Source organism: Gorilla gorilla, chromosome 20 (assembly GCF_029281585.2).
Source record: "Gorilla gorilla gorilla isolate KB3781 chromosome 20, NHGRI_mGorGor1-v2.1_pri, whole genome shotgun sequence".
Taxonomy (NCBI): domain Eukaryota; kingdom Metazoa; phylum Chordata; class Mammalia; order Primates; family Hominidae; genus Gorilla; species Gorilla gorilla.
Window position 1 is genome coordinate 49,049,383 of NC_073244.2, and position 16,980 is coordinate 49,066,362.

At 44.9% G+C, this 16,980-nt stretch overlaps 1 protein-coding gene across 26 annotated transcripts in view; it reads left to right on the top strand.

Annotated features, from left to right (window-relative positions):
- The window catches only part of ZNF793 (zinc finger protein 793), a 79,430-nt gene that overhangs the window by 35,332 nt on the left and 27,118 nt on the right, over positions 1-16,980 (top strand). For 17 of the 26 annotated variants that reach the window (XR_010132134.1, XR_010132123.1, XR_010132128.1 and 14 more), the window contains exons 3-6: positions 4,763-5,610; positions 7,049-7,773; positions 8,223-9,683; positions 9,843-10,358. The gene's annotated coding sequence lies outside the window, so the exon portion shown is untranslated. Of the gene's footprint in view, positions 1-4,762; positions 5,611-7,048; positions 7,843-8,222; positions 9,684-9,842; positions 10,359-16,980 lie in introns of all 26 variants that reach the window. The other 9 variants (XR_010132127.1, XR_010132141.1, XR_010132121.1 and 6 more) reach the window with 7 other exon arrangements.

Genomic DNA, 16,980 nt, shown 5'->3' on the forward strand with positions numbered 1-16,980 from the left:
TGTACAATCTAGGAGTTGGGAGATATTAACTTTACCAACACAGGACACTCAGAAGCTATTTAGAAATAAGCAGTTGAAGGCTGGGTGCAGTGGCTCATGCCTGTAATCCCAACACTTTGGGAGGCTGAGGCAGGAGGATCACCTGAGGTTAGGAGTTCAAGACTAGTCTGGTCAACATGGTGAAACCCCATCTCCACTAAAAATACAAAAATTAGCTGGGTGTGGTGGCGCATGCCTGTAGTCCCAGCTACTTGGGAGGATGAGGCAGGAGAATCACTTGAACCTGGAAGGCAGGGGTTGAAGTGAGCTGAGATTGCACCACTGCACTCCAGCCTGGGCAACAGAGCAAGACTCCATCTCAGAAAAAAAGAAAAAGAAAAAAAAAAGGAAACAGACATTTGACTACGTAGAATCTTTTGATACAATCTTTTGGGTGACAAAAGATGCCATCAGCAAACTCAAGAGATAATAGATTGTGGGGAAATATTTGTAAAGCTGATCAGAGAGAAGGCATTCATGAAATGGACAGGAAAAAAACCCAATAGCAAAATGTGGCAAAGAATATGAGTTGACAGTTGTGAGAAGAGCAAATCTAAGTGGCCGATGGACCTGTCCAAAAATGTTTATCCTCAGTAGTCACTGGGGGATGCAGATTTAAAGTTAAAATCAAATAACACTGTGTAACAGCATTTTTAGCTATCAGAACAAAAGATGTTACACACTGCTGGTGGAGAAATAAATTTTGAAAAACAATGCAAATTGCTGTTTTGGAAAGAAATCTGGTAATATTTAGGCTGGGCGTGGTGGCTCACACCTGTAATCCTAGCACTTTGGGAGGCCGAGGCAGGCAAATTGTCTGAGGTCGGGAGTTCGAGAACAGCCTGGCCAGCATGGTGAAACCCCATCTCTACTAAAAATACAAAAATTAGCTGGGCATGGTGGCAGGCACCTGTGATCCCAGCTACTCAGGAGGCTGAGGCAGGAGAATCACTTGAACCCAGGAGGCAGAGGTTGCAGAGAGCCGAGATCGCGCCATTGCACTCCAACCTGGGCAACAGAGCAAAAAGATTCCATCTCAAAAGAAAAGAAAAGAAATCTGTTAATATTATTAAAATATTTATGTCACTTTGGAGAATCTTCCCTTAGAAGTAAAAGCCCCAATACATAAAAGACATATGAACATGTGAACACGGACATTTATTGTAAAAATTGTTCTTAATGGCAAAAAAACCCCCAAAACCAAAGCAAACACTAGAATCAAAGTAAATACTCATCAATTGGGAAACTGTAGAAAGGAAAAAACTAGTGTATCCATTCCATAGAATGTTAATATAGCCATTAAGGTGGACAAATTAAAACTATGCTAGTGGACTTGAGTGGAATTCCACAATGTTCTCTTGAGTGAAAAATGCAAGGTAGATATTAAGTGTGTTAAATATGACTCCATTTTTGTAAGTCATTAACAAAATGTCTCTAGGTGTTTATCAGCAATAAACGGTATCTATATATGTTTATTTGATTTTATGTGCATGAAGAAAAGTATAGAAGAGTATGCACTGACTTGGAAGGAGGTGGGTAATGCAGGTAGGTTATGGGGGAGTCAGGGGTGTAGGGAAAAGGAAAACCAAAAAAGAAAAATACATAAATGACTGAATCACGGGTGATACCACAAATGTGTGAGTTAGTAAATTTGGCTGGGGATGGGGGAGCTAGAATTTTGCTAATTTGTGGGGATGTTCATGGTATATATTGTAAAAAGGGAAAATTTCATAATAATGTATACGATTCTATTTTTTAAAAAAGTAAAAACTCCTGTGTGTGTATATATGCATGTGGATGTTTATATGAACATAGAAAAGTGTAGAAGAATACACACGAAGGTGTTAACATTCATTGGTTACCTTGGTGGAGAAGGGTAATAAGTTTTCTGAATACCTTTGCATTGTCTTGTTCACATATATTGCTTTTGTAATTTGAAAAACAAAATAAAGGGGGAAAACATTTCAAACTGAATGAAGCCTTGAAAACGTTTCCATTTTCTGACAAGATGGCACCCTGACTTGGTCTAGGGTTGAGGTTAGGGTTATGGAAATGACGTTTTGTCACCTTTGCTGCATTCTACTAGAAACAAGTCATAGGTCCCAGCCATACTCAAAGAGAAGGAATTATACATGAGAGTAATTTCCCTCTCCAGACTACCAGGCAGCAGAGATCATTGGGGGCCATCTTGGAGTCTACCCACCTCATCAGGGAAACACTTATTTGAAAGTAGGGAGGAGTGAGGATGGCAACTGTGTTGGAACAGTAGTTTAAGTAAGCCACATACTTGCTGCTGGGCACCATGAGTGCACAGATTCTAGATGTGCTTGCTGGAAGTTCTCCACTAAACGGAAGTATTCATTTATCCACAAGTATATACTGAGTGCTTACTATGAACTGGACACTGTTCTAGGATCTGGGGATAAAGCAGTAAACAGAAAGAAATGTTGATAATTGTCAGGAAGCAAAATGAAATAGGAGGGGAGTTAAATTTTAGATGCAGTAACCGAGAAAGCCCTCAAAATGATCTCTGCATTAAGACCTAAAGGGAATGAGAGATGTAATAATGCAACTGTCTAGAAAATTGTATTCCAGGCAGAGGGAACAGCAAATGCAAAAATGCAAACACCCTAAGGGAATGTGTCTGGAGTGTTGGAGACCAGAAAGGAAGGTGTATTCTTGTTGAATAACAAATTGTCCCCCAAACTTAGTGACCTAAAACAACAATAAACGTCTCACATGCTGTCTATGGGTCAGGAATTTTGAAAGTGCCATTGGATTCACACTCCCCTTAGCTGTGCTTCTTCCCTCTCACTCTGCCCTTCCCAAGTCTTTGTCCAAGCTATCTCTCTTTCCAGACCAGCACACAGGAGGGCCAGTGCCATTTGTGCTTATGGGAAGGAAGGAGTCCCCTCTGCCATGGCCTTTCTGTGTTCCTCCACCCAGCAGTGGAATCGAAGCTGTTCAGCACCTTCTCCAAAATACTGGCGCCCAATATACCCTACCATTCACCAATGAGAGCAGGTTGCAGACCACTACTGTCTTTCTCCGTCTTTCTTTTCTTTTTTTTTTTTTTTGAGACGGAGTCTCACTCTGTCGCCCAGGCTGGAGTGCAGTGGCGTGATCTCGGCTCACTGCAACCTCTACCTCCCAGGTTTCAGCGATTCTCCTGCCTCGGCCTCCCAACATGCTGGGATTACAGGCGTGAGCCACCACGCCTGGCTAATTTTTGTATTTTTAGTAGAGACGGGGTTTCACCATGTTGGTCAGGCTGGTCTTGAACTCCTGACCTCAAGCAATTCACCTGCCTCGGCCTCCCAAAGTGCTGGAATTAGAGGCGCGAGCCCCCACGCTCGGCCTACTGTTTTTCTTATGACTAGCACTATATTGATGGAGAGGAGATGCGGGCAGTGGTTTCCTGCAGAAGTGACAGCCTCAGAGTGGGGTTCCAACAGAAAGGATGGTAGCAGGTCATTGTCAACTGTGTATCCCTACCTAGAACAACCAAAACCTTGGGGTCAGAAAAAGATAGGCTGGGGGTATTGTAGGACACATCTTTGAAAATGGTCGTACCCAGGGAGAAACAGCTAAATGGGTGCAGCTACCTGGTTTCACTGCATAGACGCAATTAATTACTCAGCATCTCACACTATAATGGGGCGCCCTGGGCATTTAGCTACACAGCGGAAAGCCACACCTGAGTGTGTGTGGCAGCCTTGGGGCGAGGTGGAGAGGGTTGTAGCAGCGGCCCTGCCGCCACAGGAGAGATGTCCTTTGAGGAAACCATGGCAATGTGTGGTCTTGCGGAGAGATGGGGCTTAGGAATTGGATGCAATTGACTGAAAATGGGAAGTGGGTGGCAGGAATGGGGTTTAGGAATTGGGGGAGGAGAATCAGTTCTGGGATGTAGTGATAAAGAGGTCCAAGGAATGGTTGCATGCAGATACTTGGTTTTCGATGATTCAGGAGTCCAGAGAAGGCTATGATTGGTATGGGTGTCCCAGTGGGTCAGGTATCCGAGGTCTTGGAATTTGGGAGAGTGGTAGTCTCTGGGATATGGGATGTGGGGAGTCTAAGGAGTCAATAAGGGATCTAAAGGGTTGGTGATAGGTGACTTTTTTACTGTCATAAAATACATAAATAATAAAATTTACCATTTAAATCACTTTAAAGTGTGTAATTCAGTGACATTTAGTACATTTACGGTGTTGTGCAACCATCACTACAATCTAGTTCCAGAAATTTTTCATCACCCCAAAAAGAAACCCTGTATCCATTAAGCAGTCACTTCCCATTCTTCCCACCCCTTCCTTCCCCAAACTCCTGGCATCCACTAATCTGCTTACTGTCTCTAGTCTCTAATGATTTACCTATTCTGGATATTTCATATAAATAGAATTACACAGTATATAGCGTATTAACATAATGTCCTCAAAGTTCCTTCATGTTGTAACATGCCTCAGTACTTCATTCCTTTTTATGACTGAATAATATTCCATTGCATGGGTAATACCATCAGTTGGTGGACATTTGAGTTGTTGCCAATCAGAGGATTATCTGAGTATTGTGAAATGTACTGCTATGAACATTCTTGTACAAGTTTATGTTTAAACACCTTATTCAGTTATTTTGGGCGTATACCTAGAAGTGAAATTGCTGGATTATATGGTAATTCTATGATTAACTTATGAAGAAATAACCAAACTGTGTTTTTTTTTTACAGTGGCTGTACCTTTTTATATTCCAACCAGTAATGCACAAGGGTTCCAGTTTCTTCACAACCTCGCCATCCATCATTTGTTATAATCATGTGCCACATAATGATGTTTTTGTCAATGAGGAACCACATATACAGTAGTGGTCCCATAAGATTATAGCAGAGCTGAAAATTTTCTTTTTATAAAATTGTATTTATTATTATTTTTTTCTTCCAACTTTTATGGAGCTGAAAAGTTTATACTGCCTAATGACATTTTGATGATCCTGGCACTGTGTGTACCTAGGCTAATGTGTTTGTGTCTTAGTTTTTAACAAAAAAGTCTAGAGGCTGAGGCAAGAGAATTGCTTGATCTGCCCTATTAATTGCAATTTTCACAGTTAACTAGTACTATTTTTATTTAAATAATAGTACCTGGGAAGTGGAGGTTGCAGTGAGTTAAGATCATGCCACTGCACTCCAGCCTGGGCGAGAGAGCGAGACTCTGTCTCAAAATAAAATTAAATTAAATTAAAATAAAAAAATTTAAAAAATTTTTAAGTAGAAGATTATAGAATAAGGATATAAAGAAAATATTTCTGTACAGCTATACAATGTGTTTGTTTGAAGCTAATTTATTACAAGACAGTCAAAACATTTTTAAAAATTAAAAGGTTTATAAAGTAAAGAAGTTATAGTAAGCTAAGGTTAATTTATTACCGACAAAAAAATTCAAATAAATTTAGTGTAGCCTAAGCATACAGTACATATAAAGTCTACAGTAGTATACAGTACTGTCCTAGCGTTCACATTCACTCACCGCTCAGTCACTGACTCACCCGGAGTAACTTCCAGTCTTGCAAGCTCCATTCACGGTAAGTGCTGTATACCGGTATACGATTTCTTATCTTTTATACCATATTTTTACTGTACCCTTTCTATGTTTAGACATGTTTAGATACACAAATACCATTGAGTATAATTGTCTACAGTATCCAGGCAATTTGGATTTGTAGCCTCGAAGTGATAGGCTGTACCATCAGGCTACATCATCTAGGATTGTGTATGTACACTCTATAATGTTCACATAATGATGAAGTCACCTAACCATGCATTACTCAGAAAGTATCCACAGAATTACACAATGCATGACCATATTTACATTCTGCTTTTTAAAAATCTTAAATTAGGCTGGATGTGGTGGCTCACGCCTGTGATCCCAACACTTTGAGATGCCAAGGCAGGCAGATCACTTGAGCCCAGGAGTTTGAGACCAGCCTGGGCAACATGGCAAAACCCCATCCCAACAAAAACATACAAGAAATTAGCTGGGTGTGGTGATGCACACCTGTGGTCCCAGATACTCGGGGGTCTGAGGCAGGAGGATTATCTGAGCCTGGAGAGGTGGAGTCTGCAGTGAACCATAATTGCACCACAGCACTCCAGCCTGTGTGACAGAATGAGACCCTGTCTCGAAAACAATCTTAAATTTATGTATCTTAAGAATATACATTAATATAGAGTTTAAATATCAAATAAAGAGGGTTTTTTAAAGTTGAAACAATATATCAGAGGATAAAAAACCATAAAACATTTGTTTAAATTTAAAGGATTTGTTTAATCTGCCCTATTAATTGCAATTTTCACAGTTAACTAGTACTATTTTTTATTTAAATAATAGTATGTATGTAACAGAATAGTAAAGATGTAACCTGTGGATGCTGTTTTACAGCAGCAGAAACTGGAACACATGCAGTCTCATGATTGTCCTACTCTTTTGCCAGATCATTGCATTGTCTGCCCAGGCACCCCTCATCCCATCTCTCTCCAACCCTTTTCTTACCTTTTCATGTTCCTTGTCTTTTCATGACAGCATTTATCAATGTCTGAAAGTAGAATGTTGTTGATTGACTCTCTCTTCAACTAGAACATAAGCAATGAGCGGCCCAGCCTTTGTCCCACACACTGCAGTGTGTCCCACTTCTAAGAAAGTGTCCAACACACAGTAGGAACTCAGTCAGCATTTCTTGAATGAATTAAGTGAAGTGATGCATACAGGCCACATTCTGAGCTGCTGGAGGAGCCAGTAGTTGATTACCAAACTCTAGTCCTTTATCTTGGTGTCCTGATGTCCTGACTGATACACAGTTTGTAGGCAAATAGCTGGTGGGGTTTAGTAGTATGGGATAGAATAAAGGGAGATGTAATTGGGACACTCTCCACATTATCTGCCCCCATGAAAAGCTAGTTCCAGGTGTTGCCTTCTCTGCCCCACACTGGGCTTGCCTTAGTCCTCGTTCCCGCCTTTTCCAGACAGCAGTGCTGAGAAGCAGGAGCCCCTGAGCTTGGAGACGCAGGAAGAGCCCTGGGAGGCCCAGATCAAAGGGAGGCAGTCAGCTCATGGAGCCGAGGAATGTTCTGCTGACACCCACCCCGAGGGTATCCGGTATGTTTCTGTGCACCAGCGACCCCTCCACACCTCACCAGATTGGTTCCCCAGCCCCGTGGGTCCCGATTCCGGGTCAATTCCAATTTGATTCCAGTCCAGAATCAAATCAGAAGAGCAATCCCGAGTGCCCACCTCACGGTCTGAAGCACCTCCTCCTACACCCGGACCCAAACACGAGGTCGGCTCAAGGAGGCACTGAGGTCACGACAGTCAGGGTCCTGCACTGCTTGTCGCATGCAGTCTCCTTCCCCGAACCGCCGCCTGCACGGCCTCCACTGTTTTCCTATTGGGCTGCAGCCTGAGAGCCCTGACAATGCGGCCCACAAACCGGGAACGCGAAAGTGCACGTACCAGGCGCGATCACCAGGCGCTAGCGCTGAGGGGGGGCTCGCGTCACAGTAACCGCCACCGTTGCCGGGGGACTGGCCCCAGCGGCTTGGCCCCCAGCCGTCTGTGGCAGTGCGTCCCCTCTCCGCGGGATCGTCGCCATGGTCCTGCGATCCTAGGAGTCGGGCAAGGCCGAACCTGCCTGAAGAAACCTCAAGCGGAGATTCAAGGAAGCACCACGTGATCCCTAAGGATCCCAAAGGTGCGTCGGGGATGCATGGGCGGTGTGAGGGTGCGTCTCCCTGACAGCTGTCCCCGCTGGGATTTCGAGGTACGGCCTGCCTGTGTTCCCGGGGCGCTCTCTTTCCGGAGGGGTTTCCTGGCAAAGAGCAGAACCGCGCAGCCTCAGGAGCTGCCTGGCTGTGTGAGTTTCTGTGCGAGTGTTGGATGTTTCCGTGTGTCTTTCTGTGTGTGTGTGCGTGTGAGTGTGTGTGTGGTGTCCGGTGAAAGAAATGTGGCTCGTGCAGTGAAGCGCGGTTTCTCTGTAGTCCGCCTACCCTCTGATGCGCCCGTCTCTTTGGCCGGGCTTGGGTTGCGGGGCAAGCGTTCTTTGTTTCGCTCTTGGTTCCTAAAGCCTCGGTGAAGTGGGGGGCTGGCTGCGACCCGCAAACGTCCAAATCACCTCCCCTCCCAAGCCGCCCACTCTTCCAGAAAGAAGACCAGCACACGACAACCAAGAACAAATTCCTCCCGGGGCCCATGGTCCTGCGGCACACCCAAGGCTGGACGGACCCTAGCCGTCCTGTCCTCAGTACCCCCTTGAGCCCACTTCTAATTCGGTGGCTGGCGGAGTCGGACCTTCAGGACCTGAGGCGGGCACTCCTTCATCCTCTTCAGATTTCATTCCGGATTAAAGGATGTGTGCAGAAAAAAGGTCAGATGGGGGTGAAGATACAATCCGCTGAGGTGTGGAGGAGGTCCCGCACCTTCACCTGCAGAACAGGTGCAGACAGATGTCAAAGAAACTGTTTCCAACGCCATCCCCTTTTCCTCTTCACTGTACAACCTGTCCACACCATGGCGCTGTGCTGGCGACAGAAGACACGAGTGTTCGGAGAACCTTTGGACCGAAGACTGTTGCCTTTCTGGCCAGGTCCCCTGTTGGACCCTGGTTCCCCGAGGCACATGGGAGTGGGATGGATTGATCCTGCCTGGGCTGCGGCCTCTACTCTGTTCTCCCTCTTTTCTTGCCTTCCCTGATTCTTGTCGGCCCAGGTTTTCCTTGGTCTGGCTCACAGTCCTCCAGAACGTCCTTCACAGCAAATGTTTCCCAGTTCGTCCAGGACCACCTTGGCGGGGATGTAGGTGATGAGTGTTTCCTTCTCAACACTCACATTTCTTAATGACTGGGTAGCTGTGATGCTCTTGGAACCGTGGGTGCCCGTAGCTTTCCCCAATAAGGAAACTCTTGGTCTCCCTATTGCATCAGATGGCTGCATGATTCACATAGAATGAGAGGCCGTAGCTGGCCTTTGCCTTCTAATGAAGGCTATGTTTCATCTCATCTGCTGGTGTTTTCTCATTGTTGAGGGGTCTCGCATTGCTCTGTTCCTGGCTGGGACTGCCTCTCAGCACTGCACCTTTTCTCTGCCAGGGATTTCACGGAGCAAAAGGGACTGGGGGTTAGCTGGGTGTAGGCCCGGTGGTGGGTTGTGATCCCGGTGTGGGTGCTGGGGTGGTTTGCACTTTGCAGGATCCTCTTGGCTCCTCTGGCAGGAATCCCTGGACGAGGCTTGGACTCCGGCACAGGCCCTCCTATGGTTTCAGGTGTGCTTTGCTTGTGCTTTGCTTTCTTGGGGGGGATCCTCAGTGGCCCTCGCCAGCATGCCTGGATATCCCTTTTGGGCTTGGATTCACCCCAGAAAGCCTCTGAGACACTCTCTCCACATTTTCTGCCCCCATGGGATGCCAGTTTTAGGTGTTGCCACCTCTGCTTCACATCGGGCTTGACTTTGTCCTTGTTCCCGCCTTTTCCGGACAGCAATGCTGAGAAGCCGAAGGCCCTGGTCTTGGGAGACCAGGACAGGATCCTGGGAGGCCCAGGTCGAAAGGGGGCCAGTCAGCTCATGAGGCGAGGGAATGTCCTGCTCACACCCTCCACTGGGGTCTCAGGTATGTTTTCCTACCCCAGCGACCCCTCAACTCCTCACCAGATTGGATCCCCAGCCCCACGGGACCCGATTCCTGCCCACACCCTCCAATCTAGAATCAAATCAGAGAGCAGTCCCGAGTGCCCACCTCAAGGTCTGAAGCGCCTCCTCCTCCACCCAGACCCGTACACGAAGTGGGCTGAAGGAGGCACTGAGGTCAGGACTGTCAGCGTCCTGCGCTGCTGGTCGCACGCAGCCTTCTTCCCCGGGCCGCAGCCGGCACGGCCTCCACCGTTTTCCTATGGGCCCTGAGAGCCCTGACGTTGCGGCAGCGCCAGCCGGGCACGCGAATGCGCATGCGCCAGGCGCGCGTCATCAGGCGCGACGGCTCAGCCGGGGCTCGCGTCACAGTGATAGCCACCGTTGCCTGGAGACAGGCCCTAGCGGCTTGGCGGAGCTGGAGCCCCTCTCTGGCAGTGCGTCGGCGCTGGGCTATGGCTCCCTCCTCTCCGGGGGATCGTCGCCTTGGTCCCCGGACCCTAGGAGTCGGGCAGGGCCGAACCAGGCTAAAGAAACGTCCAGCGTAGCTTCAAGGATGTACCGCGTGATCCCTATCGGATCTCCCCGAAGGGTCAGGCCTGCCTAGACGGTGTTGGGAGCGCGTCTCCTTGAATGTTGTCCCGCCTGGGATTGCGAGGTAGGTACCGCCTGCCTGTGTGTACCGGGGCTGCTGTCTCCGGGGAGGGGCTTCTGGCGGACAGCAGAACCAAGCAGCCTCAGGAGCTGCCTGGGTGTGTGTGTTTCTGTGCGAGTGTTGCATATCTCTGTGTGTGTTTCTGTGCAAGTGTTGCATGTCTGTGTGTGTGTGTGTGTGTATGGTGTCTGGTGAAAAGAATGTGTCTCGTGCGGTGGAGCGCCGTTTCTCTGTAGTCCGCGGGCTCTCTTATGCGCCCTCTTGTGGTCCCAAGTGTGCTTTTCTTGTTTTTCGCTTTCTTGGGGGTCATTGATTTCAGCTCTAAGCTTAATTCCTTTTCTGAGTCTCACCTGTTTCTTTAAGTGGGAACTTAAACCATTGATATGTATTTAAAAGCGTACATTTCCCTCAAAGTGCTGGTTTAGTTGCATTCCACAAAATTTTATATGCTGTTATTTTTGACTCCAAATAGGTAATTTTTTACTTGTCCCATAGTTTACTTAAATGTGTGTTGCTTAATTTGCAAACATTTTTTAATTTTGACATTAATTTCTGGCTTAATTCTACTGTGGTTAGAAAACAGATTTTCTGATTTCAATCCTTTTCAATATATTGACAATTTATGGCTCAGAATATAAACAAGCTTGCTAAAGTTCTTTGTATAAGTGAAAACACTGCTGCTGCTGTTAGGTGGACTATTCTATAAGTATCACTTCCAACAAGTTGGCTATTAGCACCGTTCAGGTATCTTATATCTTTATAGATTTTCTATATACTTTTAAAAGTTAATGAGAGAACAGTATTAAAATCTCAAAATATAATTCTGAGTTCATTTATTTTTATTTCTAGCAGTTTTTAATGTATTGTTTAGTTCTGGTACTAGGCACAAGTACTTGTATGATTGCTTTGTCTTCTTGGTCAATACACTTCTATAGTATTATAAAATATGCCTTTTTAAAATAAATCCCTGGTAATATTCTTTGTTTCAAAGACAATTTGTTGTGAGGGCCGGGTGCAGTGGGTCATGCCTGTAATCCTAGCATTCTGGAAGGCTGAGGTGGTGGGATCACTTGGAGTCAGGAGTTTGAGACCAGCCTGGCCAAAATGGTGAAACCCCATCTCTACCAAAAATACAAAATTAGCCGAGTGTGGTGGTGTGCGCCTGTAGTCCCAGCTACTCGGGAGGGTGAGGCAGGACAATGACTTGAACTCGGGAGGTAGAGGTTGCAGTGAGCCAAGATGGCACCACTGCACTCCAGCCTGGGTGACGGGATGAGACTCTGTCTCGAACAAAAAAAGACAATTTGTTTTATGTTCACATAGCCATTTTGGTATAGTGTTTGCATGGTGTTTTTTTTTTTTTTTAACTTTTAACCTATTTGAGTTGGTATATACTTTTGACTTTTTAACCTGAGTCTTCATATTTTAATTTTTTTTTATATAACCTAACATCTTTTTTTTTTTTTTTTTTTTTTGGAGACAGGCTCAACCTTTGTCACCTAGGCTGGAGTGGAGTGGCACGATCTCGGCTCACTGCAACCTCCACCTCCTGGGTTCAAGCGATTCTCCTGCCTCAGCCTCCTGAGTAGCTGGGTTACAGGCGCCCACCACCACGCCTGCCTAATTTTTGTATTTTTAGTAGAGACGGGGTTTCACCATGTTGGCCAGGCTGGTCTCAAACTCCTGACTTCAGGTGATCCGCCCACCTTGGCCTCCCAAAGTGCTGGGATTACAGGCATCAGCCACCACGCCTGGCTTTCTTCTGTGCTTTTTTTACTGAAGTATTTAGGCCATTAACATTGTTTGTAATTATTGATATATTTGGGTTTGTAACAATCATCTTGCTCTTTATTCTGTTTCTCTTATCTATCCTTAATTCTTTTTCTAATTTTCCGCCTATTTTTGTATTTTTTTAATTATATTCTATTTTACTTCTACTACTGGCTTATTTATTACGGCACTTTTTAGAATTTTGAGTGCTTTTTTTCCTAGAGGCTTTCAACATTCATTTTTAGCTTTCAATGTCTAGTTTTACATATTATACCCTATCGTATATTTTGTTGGGATCTCACACAAATAATTCCATTCCACCTTCTCACCTTTTGAGCCATTTTCATATTTTAATTGCCACAAATATTACCATCCCTATACTACATTATTGATTTTGCATTAAAAACTCAATTACTTTTTCAAGAGAATATGAGGAAAACAATATTTACTCCTATTTAACTTTTCTGTTAATTTCCTTTCCTACGTATGAATCCATGTTTCCATCTGCATTTGTTGGTGATGAATTCTCTTACCGTTCATTTCTTTTTTCATTTGAAACTATTATTTTAGGCTCAGGGAGTACACATGCAGGTTTGTTACATTGGCAAACTGCATATCCCTGGGGTTTGGTGTACAAATGATTTTGCCACCCATAGTGAGCATAGTAGCTGACAGTTTTTTGACCTTCACATTCCTTCCACCCTCCACTCTCAAGCAGGCCCTGGTGTTTATTGTTCCCATCTTTGTGTCCATGTGTACTCAATGTTTAGCTTCTACTTATAAGTGAGAACATAACAGTATTTGGGTTTCTGATCCTGCATGCCTTCACTTAATGGCCTCCAGCTGTGCCCATGTTGCTGCAAAGAACACAGTTTTTTTCCCTGAGGCTTTAGCTTTCATTTGTTTATAAAAGTTTTCACTTTTTTCATATTATTACCAAGTGCAGAAATACCAGATAGAGTTTCCCCCCTATTCCTTTCTCTGCTAGCTTGCGTAGATTCTCACAAGGAGTTTATGAATCTTGTTACTTTTGTCCCCATGTATGTATCTTTTTTCCATCAGGCTGGTCTGAAGATTTTCTTTTACCACTAGTTTTCAGCAATTTGTCTTCTGTTTAGCTTTGAATTCCTTGAGCTTCTTAGATCTGTGGCTGATAGGTTCCAAAAAATTTGGAGTATTTTCAACCATTATTTTTTAATATTTTTTCTGCCTTCTCCCCGCTTCTCAGACTCACATTTACATATATCTTTATATTTTCCCACAGATCACCGAGACTCCTTTACAGTGTTTTTCCCTTGTTGTACCTGAGTTAGAGAAAACGCCACACTTTGAGACGAATTAAGAGTCCATTTATTAGCTGGCGACTGAGAGACGGCTAACGCTCAAAATTCTCTCGGCCCGAACAAGGGGCTAGATTTTCTTTTATACTTTGGTTTAGAAAGGGGAGGGGAGGGTCTAGTTAAAACGATTTTACAGAAATAAAGTAGGCAAAAATTTAAAAGGATAAATGGTTACAGGAAATTAAACAGTTCCAGGTGCAGGGGCTTTAAGACTATTACAAGGTGATAGACCAGGGGCTTTGGGCGTTATCAATCAGATGAATTCCTGGGAATTGCGGATATAGCTTGCCACAGTATCTTATCAGTTAATTGCATTCTTGGATGTGCTGGGAGTCAGCTTGCACAAGTTAAGTCCTTGAGGAAGTGGCTGCCAGTGAAAGAGCCAAGATGGAGTCTGTCTGGCTCTCTTAACTAAGGGAGAGTCAATTCAGGTGGAAACAAGGCTGGGTAATTAAAGGAAAAGGGAGAGTCTAAAAACAGAGTTGGTAAAAACAAGGTTGGGCATTACATTCCCCACTTGTGTTTTTGGGGAATCAAATCGTTGATTCCTCAGTTTTAACAAGGGGGTTATATTGAGTCTTAAGATACATAAGTTTGACAGAAGCTATGCATTGTTTTACAAAATTAAGAAACCAATTTTATATACAAGGCCCCAAAATTAAACTTAATAGTATGATGAGGAGAGGTCCAGCTAACCCAGTGATTAAAGTAGTTAGCCAGGGGTTCCAGTTGAACATGCTTTGATACCAGGGGATGTTGTTTTCTCGTTCCTGTTGGCGCCTATCTAGATTTTCTCGAACTTTTGGAGTGTATCTTTTATGACTAAGAATGGTGGAGGAACAGTTAAATCAACTTTGTTAGGGGGTTTCTAGAACATAGGGTCACCTAGATCAGTTAAAGGCCCGATTGGCTTGGGTGGGCTCCATGAGACCAGGATTTTTTGGATGGTGAACATAGTCCCAACATCAAATCCTGGGATATAAAATCTTAATTCCCATGACATGCCATAATACTATTGAGTTGAATTAGGGTCATGGACAGTTATAGTAAGAGGATTACAATTTTTTCTAGTACATAATTTAGGACGAGAAGCACGAGTTATGGAATGAAGATCTGGTTGATCCCCCAGAGTAGGTGGCTAAAGTTACACTTGTCCAATCAGGGCAGAAAAACTGGTAAGTATCTCGACAGCTAGTGTCAGGGTGATTCCCAGGACAGAGGTAAAAGTCAACATTTTGGAGTCCTTTTTCTGCACCTTTGGAGCTTCCACATCCAGTTTGGCTCCTGGAGTGTCCAAATCCTGCTGCAAGGTTGACACTTCCTGCTTTTGGGACCGGCAGATTGTGTTGCTCTTTGTGGGTACGGGCTGGCTCTGGGAACAGTACACATAAATCAACTGCAAAGGAGACTTCCTTGGAGGTACTGGCCCTCCAAGTGGTGTTTGCAAATATACATCCTGTTGTGAAAGAGGTGAGGAGAAAGGAGTAGGAAGGCGCAAAGGACATAACAGGCAAAAACAAACGAGGTAGATAAAAAGAATTAATCTAATGGCTTCACCCGACTTAGGTGCAGTTTTAAGGGGCCTGACCCAGGCCTGGGGACCCATGTTTCTAGTTGGGCTCTGTTGGCCTTTTTGATGCGGGAGTGATGAATCCAAGCAGGAATGCCATCCACCTTCAGAGCCACTGGCATCGTGAGGATGATGGCGTGAGGTCTTTTCTAAGCAGGAGTGAGTCCTTCTTTCTGGAACTTTTTAACAAACACTAGGTCTCCTGGCTGGAACGAATGGCAGGATCCCGTCTGGTCAGGAATTGGATTCGGATGGGTTCCTTGAACAAGTGGCAGGATGATATCTTGTACCTGTTGGGGAGACTGTAGGTACTGTAATAAATTCGCTTGTGATATTTCTGCCAATTGGGCATCTCTTAGCTTAGGCAAGATAGGCGGCGCCCTCCCATACATGATTTCAAAAGGTGAGAACCTAGCCTAGTAAGGGGTGCACCTTACTCTAAGTAGGGCTAAAGGAAGGAGACTTACCCAATTTACACCAGTTTCTAAGATTAATTTTGTAAGAGTGTTTTTTAGGGTGCGGTTCATGCGTTCTACCTGGCCAGAGCTCTGGGGTCGATAGGCACAATGGAGCTTCTATTGAATGTTTAACGCCTTACTGACTGACTGAACTATAGACGAGGTGAAGGCCAGTCCATTATCAGACCCTATGGCAGCAGGCAGCCCATATCGAGGGATGATTTCATTCAGGAAAAACTTAACTACCAAGTTGGCGGTTTCGTTTTTGGTAGCAAATACCTCAGTCCATCCAGAGAAGGTGTCTACTAGTACTAGAAGGTATTTGTACCCAGCCTGGTGTGGTTTTACTTTTGTAAAGTCAATTTCCCACTTCTCTCCTGGCAAGTTTCTTCGGAGACGGTGGCCTGGGCTGGGTTTAGGACCTTGTTTGGCATTTACCTGGTCGCAGGTTGTTCCCCAGAGAGCTGCTTGATCTGTTAGGCTTTGAAGACGGGGGATTCTTGTTTTTGATAGCCTTTTCTGCTGAGGTGAGTAGCCTGCGCTCCTGGTAGATGGCTCCATGTACATGCACAGTAGCAAAGGCGTACCTGCTGTCAGTGTTAACGTTAATATCCTTACCCCATTGGAGAGCCTGAGTGAGGGCGATCAATTCAGCTTTTTACGCTGAGGTGTTTGCTGGTAAAGCCTGAGCCCACAACACATCTGTCTCCATGGTAACAGCTGCACCGGCCTTTCGTACTCCCTGCTCGAGAAAGCTGCTACCGTCTGTGAACACGGTGGCGTCCGCCTTCTCTAGGGGCACATCTTGAAGATCGGGTGGGCCAGTTTCGGTAGTTTCCAACAGTTCCTGACAGTCATGGATAGTAACTGGATTTAAACACCGTGTGGGAGAGAAAGTCAGTTTACTAATCTAACAGTAAACTCTGATATTGCAAGATGCAAGCATTTGACATCCATTCGCCAGAAGCACTTTGAAGTAAAGTCTCTACGGCATGAGGAGCCGTAAGGGTTAAATTTTGGCCCAGAGTTAACTTATCAGCCTCTTGGACTAGGCTTGCTGTAGCCGCTACTGCTTGGCAGACAACTTGGCCATCCAGAGGCCTCAGGATCCAGTTTCTTAGATAAATAGGCTACTGGGCGTCTCCAGGGTCCTAAGGTCTGAGTAAGCACCCCTTTAGCAACTCCCTGGCTTTCATGGACAAACAGGTGAAACGGCTTTGAGATATTAGGGAGGGCTAAAGCAGGGGCTTCAGTTAATGCCTTTTTCAGGTTTCAAAAAGCCTGTTCTTCTGTGTCTGTCCAAATTAACGGGCCATTTCATTCTGTACCTCTTGGATAGCCGCCACTAAGATTTTTGTTTGTCATTTGAATGCTTTATCAGCGGCCTTTTCAGCTGCCTGTGTTGCTCGTTTTTGTTTTTCAAACTCTTGGTTGTCAAAAACCTTTTGGGCTATTTCTAAAAGCTGACTGATATTCATTCCAGCAAA